The 10303-nt window shown below is 41.4% G+C and overlaps 1 long non-coding RNA gene across 2 annotated transcripts; it reads left to right on the forward strand.

Moving 5' to 3' along the window:
* The first annotated feature begins 201 nt into the window (after positions 1-201).
* LOC116082228 lies at positions 202-8689 on the forward strand. 2 transcript variants are annotated; one of them, XR_004115217.1, is made up of 5 exons: positions 202-329; positions 696-802; positions 3824-4050; positions 4929-5035; positions 7405-8689. It is a non-coding gene; the product is annotated as an uncharacterized LOC116082228 (long non-coding RNA). The 2 variants fall into 2 exon arrangements; XR_004115218.1 differs by having other exon boundaries at positions 7408-8689.
* The last annotated feature ends 1614 nt before the right edge of the window (positions 8690-10303 follow it).

The raw sequence follows: 10303 nt of genomic DNA on the forward strand, positions 1-10303 counted from the left end.
CCCCCCCCCCCAAGCTAAGCTCTACAAGGACAGACTGGCTACTGTGTTCACTGCTAAATCCCCAGGGTCAAGAGCTGTGTCTGGTGACGTTCAAAAACCCCACTCAACAAAGTGGTCACCATTATCTAAACCAAATTCTTTTTTTTTTTTTTCTTTTTTTTTTTTCGAGACAGGGTTTCTCCGAATAGCCCTGGCTGTCCTGGAACTCACTCTGAAGACCAGGCTGGCCTGGAACTCAGAAATCTGCCTGTCTCTGCCTCCCAAGTGCTGGGATTAAAGGCGTGCACCACCACTGCCCGGCCGGAATTCTTTTTTGAAACGTGTGACTGGTGAGTTTTGGCATAGCAAGAGTCCATGTTCTCTCACAGTAAAGGGGGGGTGGGGTGGGGGGAATAATGCCTTTGTATGTCACCTGTGTTCTTTAATTACCTATAACACAACCCACTGTGGACTTCTGAATGATATGAGGCATTTAAGCCACCAATTACCTGATCATTTGACTCTTAATGAACTCATTAGTGAGTCTGTTTGTGGCAGTGTGGACTAAGGCTGAAGAGATTACGGTCTCCTTCCACACCAAGGCAAATCACAAACCGGGATATAAACAAACAATAAAGTGATTTGTCAAAGGCAGATAACGAGTACAGTATAATTATGAAAATGAACTTTTAAAAAGCCATTTATTTACCTTTGAGTTACCTGCGAGAGACGGAAACTGCTGTTCCTGTTACAATTATGGAAGAGAGAAGTCAAACAGTGCTGGAGGGTGTGGAGTGAATCCCAAGGCACACTCATTTCCCAGGTGAGAAATTTTATGCTCATTAGCAGGTAGTTTTCAGTTCTTGGCATTGGGGGGTTGGGGGGGGGGAGAGTCTTGGGTAGGTGACTGTGAATCACCATCAGAAGCCATCAATGAGGCAGTAGAATGAAAACAGCAAACATTCAAAATAGACATCTGCTTTAACCACATGACGAGATCATTAATTATCCACACTGGGATAATTTTGACAGTGAGAGAAAAATAAACAAACACTATATAATTTTTAAGGGTGCATTTGTAGATTGACAAATTGGTTTCCCTAATGGTAGATCTATAAAATCATTTAAGTCATAAATCATTGTCAAACAGAAAATCGTTCCTCAAAATTAAAAGGGCAATATATATTAAAGCAAAAGTTTTCCAGTTTATTAGATTGACTGTCTAGATATTTTTAAAACAGTATTAAACAAAGTCTCGTCCCTGGTACCTAATCACCTATTCTAATAGTTGCATGATCATCTCTATATCTAATAACATGCTGTTGGTATTTGTTTTTAAAGAATATATCTCAATATATGTGTAAGTTTCATACAATTACCTACAATCTTTTTCAAAGATGAATTGTGTATTTTGTAAGTATGAAGTTACTGACACTCAGTGGATTCTTATGCCCATATGTATTTATAAAGAAAAACTCTTTTTACCACCCCGAGTGGTACTAGGATGGAAGCTATCACACCTGTTAGGAACGAGCTCGACCACTGGACCACATCCCTAGCAGGAGAACGTTGTCTCTACAAGCGCTCAAGCACCTCATGAACTGAGAACGCATCCTACAGAACAGGGGAGAGTCTCAGCTCTTGATTCTCTTATTATAATTAAAGAGATTTCAATCCAAATCTCTTCAAGGGCAGTGTCTTTTTCCCATTCCTTTCTTTCTTTTTGTCCTGGCCGAGCCCCAAACTTGTGATCCTCCTTCTTCAGCATCCATAGTACTAGACACATGCCACCATCCCAGGCCCTTGCTCGAGCTCTATCATTGGAAGAAACAGCTCTAAGAATAAGAGCTGTGGTTTATTCTGGAACAAATGGGAGTGACAAGGGCCACGGATGTACATTTGAGGGTCCACAAATGTACTGTTGTCAATGAACAAGCAGTTTTGTGGCATTTTTTATAGTAAGAGAACAGAAAAGTTACAAATCAAGGAATTTTTAAAGTAGATTTGTAGCAACATCAGAGGGGTGGTTTCCAACAAGGAAACCTTACAAGGAAATCTTTCCTAAAGCCCTCAAATGCTGCCTGGCTGTATTCTTAGCTTTGGGGTTGATAGAAGCTTGTGGTCTGCTAAGTTAATAGATTCCAAAAGGCTTTTATCCGCTAATCGCAGGATGTTAGTGTTGATACAGGGCTGGGCAAGGGTAAGCTATTTATGGGCTTACACTAGCCCAAGGTAAGGTGCAATTAGGCTCTGGACCTGCAACATTCCAACCTTGCTGTAACACAGTCATTTCAGTTCTAAGTTGCTGGCGCTGCCTCTTTCCAGGAATGTTCATGCAAAATCCAGAGAGTTTCTCTGGCAAATGATTTATAAAGCAGAGCTTATCAAGTAAGCTAGCTATTTATGATTTTTTAAAACAGTTTTGCCAAACTTAGATGCAAAAAAAAAAAAAAAAAAAAAAAAAAAAAAAAAAAAAAAAAAAAAAAACCATAGGCATTTTCCGTTTTGTTTCGTTCTAATTTAGAATTCAGTTCATTGCAGGTGAAGCGTCAGCAATAAATCAAGTTATTACAAAGCAATATTAATCCCGAATTTAAATGATATCATTCGTTCCACACTTCCTTTGGTTTCCTATGTAGAAATCCTTCTTAAGATCAGCTTAAAAGAAGAACCAAGTGTCATAATGTGGGGGTTTTATTGTCTTTTTTTTTTTAAACAGAATTTGGTTTTTCCACTGCTTCTGCTGATTTCCTCCCTCCTCCTCCCCCTCCTCCTTTCCCAGACACCAGAAGTTCTGTTTTCAACAATTACATTTCCCTAAGAGCTTAAAGGGCTAAAGTTCTTTGACTCACAATACAGCTATTCCTTGTTTAAGGATTACCAGCTGACAAGAACCAAATGCAAACAATATTTAGAGAAGTCATTTATTTAAAAAAAAAAAAAAAAAAAAGGAGTAAGAGGGTCAGTGTACATTGTGGTATGCTGGGATTGATTCGCAGGGTAGCCTTCCAGCAAGGACCCACATTTCTGAAATCTAAGAGAAGGCAGAAAAGCACAAAAAAAAAAAAAAAAAGCTTATTCTGCCATGTGTGGCATGGTTTCTGTTCCATATCATCTCAATCACAAATATTTTATAGTTTGATTTCTCTGTGTATAAATAGAAATGTTTATGTCTGTCAACTGTGGCTTCTATTTGGTGAGGAGAGTCTCACAGCTGATTCGGGTGCAATTATAAACTATGAATACACTGTATCCAGTTCCAAATTGTTTGTTTTCAGTGGATTTCTTAACTTAGTAATAACATTCTCTCCCACTTTGCAGTACACCCTCAAAATCTGAAAGTGCGGTACCTCTGTTACACTTGTCTTGAGTTGTTTAATCTTCTGTCTTGCTGGAGAGAGAACTTCCAAAACCTTTGCATTGAGCCCATGGCTTGAGTGGGGAATAAGCGTCAAAACATTGTTTCAACTAATTGGTTTCCTCATGAAGAAATTGATCTAAACAAGTATTGCTTAACCATGTGTGAAGTTCTGTGAGTGGAGCCCTGTGATCATACTAGCAGCACACGAAGAAAATATATAAGCAAAATTAACATGGAAGAATACTCTTTTTGTTTTTAGATGAGAAAGTCATAGTTCCCAGCATGGCATATAAACATATTGATACATGTTAAAATTAATTTTAAAAAAGATTTTGTCTTCTGAGTTCACATCCAGTCACTATGTCACCTCAAGCGCTGTCCTCACCAAATAAGAGAAAGTAGGTAGGCAAGAGTCACCCGATTTTTTGAGAATTGGCTACTTGGGATTTAAGTTTTTATTAAATATGCACTCTTTGTTTTTAGTTGAAGAGTTTATGTTTGTTTTGCAAAACAAAACAAAACAAATTCCAGGGGGGAGAGGATGAAGCTATACCTCTGTTGACAAAGCACTGGCTATGCCTCCAAGGACTTGAGTTTGCAACTCCAGTATCCACAGCGGAGCGCCGTGGCATATCTATAAATGCAGAACTTCAAAGGACAAGAAGGTGAAACCCCTGGAGTTCAATGAGAGATCTTGTCCAAAAAATAAGGTAAAGAATGAGAGACAAAGACACCCAATGTTGACTTCTAGCCTCCATTCACATGCACTCATGAACATGTAGATACACACACACTCACAAATTCAAAACAAGGAGAGAAAATCTACATAGTTATCTATATAATACCTATATAAATTGCCTACATAAATGAGTATAGCCACCCCTGTCATCTGCACATTGGCTCCAGCCTTCCCTCTGTACCCATACCAGTGACTGTTCAAGCCCTGGGTCATGCCCTGTGAGTCTCTGCTGTACCCCTTCCTCACTTTATTGCTTCTGTTCCTCTAGAGAACCCAGACTGATACATTGGCCTTGGGCAAAGGAAACAGACCCCCTCTGAGCCCTCCAGAAACAATGAATTGGGCCAGCCTCCTGTCTAACCTCTGCAAGCCTGAAGGGATATATTGCTATAGTTTTAAGCTACCCATTCTAGGTGACTTGCCATGGCAACTGTGAGACATCAGTATGTGGCCCTCTCTCCTCAGAGGAGTCCTCACAAGTCCTCCAATCTGGTTTTGACTTACATTGTAGAGAGCTATATCTCTCTGGCTTGGCAAATTGATTATGCAATTTTTTTAAATACTTAGACCTCCCTGGAACTGACCTGACATAGGAGCCGTTTGGGCTTCTTTTTCTGTAACACAAAGGGTACCCACAAAGAGTATCAGAGGATACAGAGAACAGGGTCACCTGTGATGCATCAAACCTTCTACGAAGCTGTTCCCGGAGTCCTAAAGAACCCTCCTCCCAGATTCCAGTTTTTCTTGGGAAATGAATGAATAAATAGCTTCATCAGACATCCATGACTTCATAAAATGTGCAGGAACTTGTGTTTTCTGATCATCACCAAATTCCTTTCTCTACTTTAGACACCCTACTGATCCTCCAAAGCATACCTTATAGAGACAGGAAATTTGAAGGAGAACATTCTGAAGGCCTAAGAAGAGTGGAGAATAACGTTGCATGGGACCTGCAGGTAACAGTTTAGATTGACCTTGAACCTTAGACACCATTCCTAAGGTACTCTGGACTTATTCCCTCAAGCCACCTTCATCTTCTTGTTGCTCAGCTTCCCTATCTAGTGCTTGCTTCTCTCTGTTCCCTAAGGACACATGAATGTGTTCACTGGCCTTCTGAATTCTCATCCTTTGCCCTAAGACATACCTATTTAACCTTTATGTGTAGCAGTCTCTTCATTTGGAAAATAGGTGTGATAGTATTCCGCCATAATAAGTAGAACAAAGTTTAAAAGAAAAGAAATAAAGCAGCAATAGCTGTTACAGGTTAAATGAGAGACAGCACAGGCAAAGGGTCATGTGTCAGATGAGTTCATCTATAAGGAATGAACAAAAGAGGTGAATCCAGAGAAACTGGAGTTAGACTGAAGAGTACTAAAGGAGAGAAAGATAGGAAACAAGAGGGATTTCTTAATGGTTTAATGAGTCAGTAGGTTGTACCATGTTCCCCTAGAGAAAGGTAAAAGTTACAGGCCCAAGTAGCTGAGAATGGTAACTTCTATAGAAGGTCAAAGATGGTCCCAAATCCAGTATGACTGGCATCCTTTAAAGAATAGGGGTTTGGACACAAAGGTGAGCATAAGGCTGACCAGTATACGCATACGAAGGACAGTTGTTTGAAGATGAGGCATTGGCAATGCAGACAAGTGCCAGTGGTCACCAAAACTGTTGTCCATGCTGGAAGCAAGACCGAGGCACATGGAGACTACACACAGCCTCAAAAGAGGTCTGGTCCTGCAGCAGCTGTGGTTCCTTCTGCCTGAAGAGCTATGGGACAATGATGAGGACAATGACAATGACTCTCTGTTATTTGAAGTCCCTAGGTTCACAGTGTTTTGTTACAGAAGCCATAGGGAACTAATGCAAAGATGAGCAGTTTCTTCTGGAACTGATAAAAATGCCCTAAAACTAGATAGAGAGAGAGCCACCTGTTGGGACCGTATTATCACTGACTTGTCTATTCTCAATGGCAAAACATAATGAAAATTTTGCCTTAATAAACGTGTGCACTTACATGCATGTTCGTGCACATGTGTACATGAGTGCACACACACATGCATGCATATACAGAAATGCACATATGCATGGGCATTCATGTATACACACTTATATACATACACACTTGCATACACACACACACACACACACAAATGTTTATTATAGTGAGGTACTTCGAGCACCCAGTGGTTCACCCAACAGGAACTTACACACTGACCCTACAATGCAGAAACCACTCGGTGAGTGATATAATATTTTGCAATCTTCCTACAAACTTTCCACCTTTAGACATCACATTAGGAGCAAGCAATTGTTTCCTAACCTTAGAGGTTTCTCCTGCTAATCTGAACCATTGAAGATGACTATGACACATTTCACACCAACTCATTTTTCCAGAAGTTTCCTATCCAGATGGATTGTACTCCCACCCACAACCCACCACCCCATTCATACCCCCCGAACCTGTCACCAAGTTTTCAAAAAATCATATTGAGCCAAATCTGTAAAAACTTTAGCTATTTCCATCTCAGCCTGTAGAGAATCTGCCTGTAAGAACAAGATCACTTTGCTACTAGCATCAGACAAGCAGTTGTCTTTCCTCCGGTTCCGGTTGCCCAAATGGCATTCAGGTACCTAACCTGAGGCACCAGATCCAGCAGCAGATTCTCTGTCCTCCATGAAGGGGGTGGATGGACAATCGATTAAAATGACTACATGCCCAGGAAACCTAAAGAAGGTCTTAAAAGCCCACAGGGAATCACTGACTCGATTCAAAGGTGTCTTGGGTTTCCCCATTCCACCTCCACACAATAGGAGCAAGGAAGCTTTGCTCTCTGCTGAGAAGCCAGCCTTTGAGCGATGCAGTGTTTTGTGAAGTAGGAAATCGATGGCAGGAGGAAAGGGAAGGAGAAATACTGTGCAAGGGAACTAGAGCAATGGAAGGTGAGATTCAAGGAGACACGTTAGACTGCAATAGTCGATTTGAATCAAGCACACCATAGATTTGGGGCCAGCATTTTGATACTATCTGCCTCAAATTACATCTCACAGAACCGCCATTAATATATACTGCACATGTCAACACAGTGTGTCTTCTGTACAGCTGCCTTCTCCAGCTATCCATATCTGTGTGTGTGTGTGTGTGTGTGTGTGTGTGTGGTTTTGTTTGTTTTTTGTTTTTGTTTTTGTTTTTGTTTTTTTACTGGACACCACTGAAGATCATGTGGGAAGTGAGTGCAAGCTCTTAGCTAGATGTCTAGCCAAGAGCTCCAGCCACTGGCTCACCAGATACGTATGTACATACCTACATCTGGACTGTTTTCTTCTCCAGCAGCATTCGTGCCATGTTACTCCCCGTCCATGTATGAAGAGTTAACCCCACAGTTAGACACCACCAGAGGAACAATGGAAAATACTGTTGCCCAAACAACAGCAAAAGTTCAAGAACTATGTGGAACACAGGATTCTCATCACCACATTAACAGGCTGCAGGGGGGAAAACGTCACCTCACTTTCACCTGTTAGCACTACCACAAAATGGAAGCTGCATTTATAAAGAAAAAAAATGTGTGTGTGTGTGTGTGTGTATGTGTGTGTGTGTGTATGTGTGTTATCAAAAATAAGCCAGAGAACGTGAGAACATCTGAGTCAAAGTCACAATGATGATTATGAAATGACTCCCAGCACACACAGGCCACGCCTTGCACGGAGTGGTCTGTATAACTTACTGGTTTTAATCCTTCCAGCAACCCAATAGGGTAAATGCCATTATCCCCATTTTGCAGATGATGTACCTGAAGACATGGGGAACATCGCCAAGTTTGTGGGTTGTTAATTGGAGCCAGCAGCCAGCCCTCTGATTTATGTTTATCTGATTGCAAACCCATGCTGTTGATTATAGGGTTGTCTGCCCAAACACAAGTTTTCCCGTACCTGCCAGCCATTCCCCTCCATAAATACAGGTTGTTTTCATTACAGGAGGTGATTTTGTTATGGTTTCCTTTGGTGTGACCAGGTCAGCTGGGCTGACATGGGCAGAGGCCTCTTTTTGATGAAGGTGGTAGGCAAGTGTGCTGGCTGGCTGGGACTTAAAAGCTCAAGAGTTATAAACAAATGAATATAGTGATTGCAAGGACAAATAATAAAAATGGAGCCCCTGAATGTATTGGGAGAGAAATCTGGGCGCCCTGCAGTCAAGATATAATTGCTAAAAAGAGGAAATCAGAGGTTGGAAGGGATAGAAAAGCCCAACCCAGAACCCTGAAGTCAAGGCAAAAGCAGAGAGGAGAAGAGGCTGCTCTTAGATAATTAAAACTGGGCTCTTCCAAAATATGAAGTTAGACACCTGACAAATTATATATTTCTAATTTCTAATACCGGACTGCCATAGGATACATAGCCTCCCAGGCATTAATGAAAAGGCTGCAACCAGGGGCCCTAAAAATCACTGATGTGTGCCAAAGCTAGCAAAGCAGGCCCAGAAAACCCAGAGGGGTGGGGAGAAGGCCAAGCAAATATCTTTGCTCGCCTGATTTTTAAACTGTTTTCAAACTCACGCTACTTCCCTACACTGCCATGTCTGTGTGCCTGTGCATGTCAGTATGTCCACATGTCTGTGCGTGTCTGTGTGTCTGTGTGTGGCAGAGTGTGTGTTGGGGTGAGGGGGGCCGGGAGGGGGCGGGAGGTGGGATTCTAAGAATATTTTCCGAATGGGATTCTCTGTCTTTGAAAGGTACCTTATAATGCTTTGATCTGACATTCTGACATCACCCCAATGCTGGGCTAAAGTCTAATGCCTTCCCACAACTTAGCAGGGCGCGAACAGTTCCGGTACTTTGACCAAAATGGATGTGCAGCCGGAGACAGAGAAACCCACTTCTGCTTGGAGCAGCCTGTTACACCTACTTCTAAGCCTACAAAGAACCAGGGTATTAAAGAGCCAGGGTGTGAAAGGCCAGTAATGCCTGAGTTCTGTTTCCTGGTTCTGTCTTCTCCTCAGGCAGAGCACAGGCTTTCTTCCAAGCTTCTCCCCATGTCTACGCCTGCTCAGCCCCTGCTGGTGGGGTTTAAATTAATCTCAACTCTGTAGACAGCATTTTGGCTATGTGCATCAAAAATATCAATAATATCCTCTTCTGCAAACCACAGAGAAATATAATGTACACAAAAGATTTATAGATGAAAATGTTAATTACAGAATCATATGAAACTGGAAGGAAAAAATACAGTGTCCAATTATGGGAGGATGTTTGGGTAAATAATAATCCATCCATTTATGGGAAGATATTTTTGTGATTAAAATGATTATGATATGCTAAAAATAAAAAAGGAGCTATGAATTCATTTACAGTAAAAAAAAAAAATTCCACCCACAGGATGAAAATGCCAAATATATTTATTTCTGCATAACTGAATTCTGTTTATATGTAAGATAATTAAGGAAATATCATTTCTTTCTTAGGTATGGTTTCCTTTATTGTATCCAGCTTCTGTATGATGGCTAGTGTCTTGTGGGTGCGTGAAGTTAGGAGGATAAGTGTCTAGTGGGAAGACCCAGGTCGCATCCCAGATTCTCCACAGCTACATAACCTCAGCCAGGTACTCCACACTCCTGAACCCAATAGCATGAGGGTTATTTTGTCCATGAAATGAATCACTATTAGGAAGAAAGGCCATGACAAGCAGCAGATGCTTGGTAAGCATTGTCCATTATTATCAAGCATGTATTGAGCACCTGCTGCATGCAAAGATCAGTACTGTTGATACAGACAATGGCCATTGTTCTTAAAGAAGGGAAACCGATGTGTAAACAGACACTGACCTTTCCAAGAGATATGCTCTGTAGCCAAGGAAGATTTTGGGTACAGTGAGAGTGTAGAAGGGAGTTCTAGTCATGTCGACCCAAAACTGTTCACATCCACTGTCCACTGTCATTAATACCAGAATCTCTCAAACAGTTTAAGACTTAAATGTCACATAATGTTTCTGTGTTTAAAGTGACTCAATCAGAAGCAAATATCCACAGATTAACTGTCCATAGGCAGGATGTGGCAGAAGCCCATCCTCTTAAGGCTCTAGAGCATTTTGATCTCCATGCACAGCTGTAATCTGCACCATCCGGCCAGCGGACCTACAATCCCAGTTCAACCTCATAGGACATCTCTGAGAAAGTGACTTCCATGAAAGCCTGGACAGACAGAGTGATCTGGCCACCGTTACTCAGCGAGACG

Source organism: Mastomys coucha, unplaced genomic scaffold (assembly GCF_008632895.1).
Source record: "Mastomys coucha isolate ucsf_1 unplaced genomic scaffold, UCSF_Mcou_1 pScaffold7, whole genome shotgun sequence".
Lineage (NCBI taxonomy): Eukaryota > Metazoa > Chordata > Mammalia > Rodentia > Muridae > Mastomys > Mastomys coucha.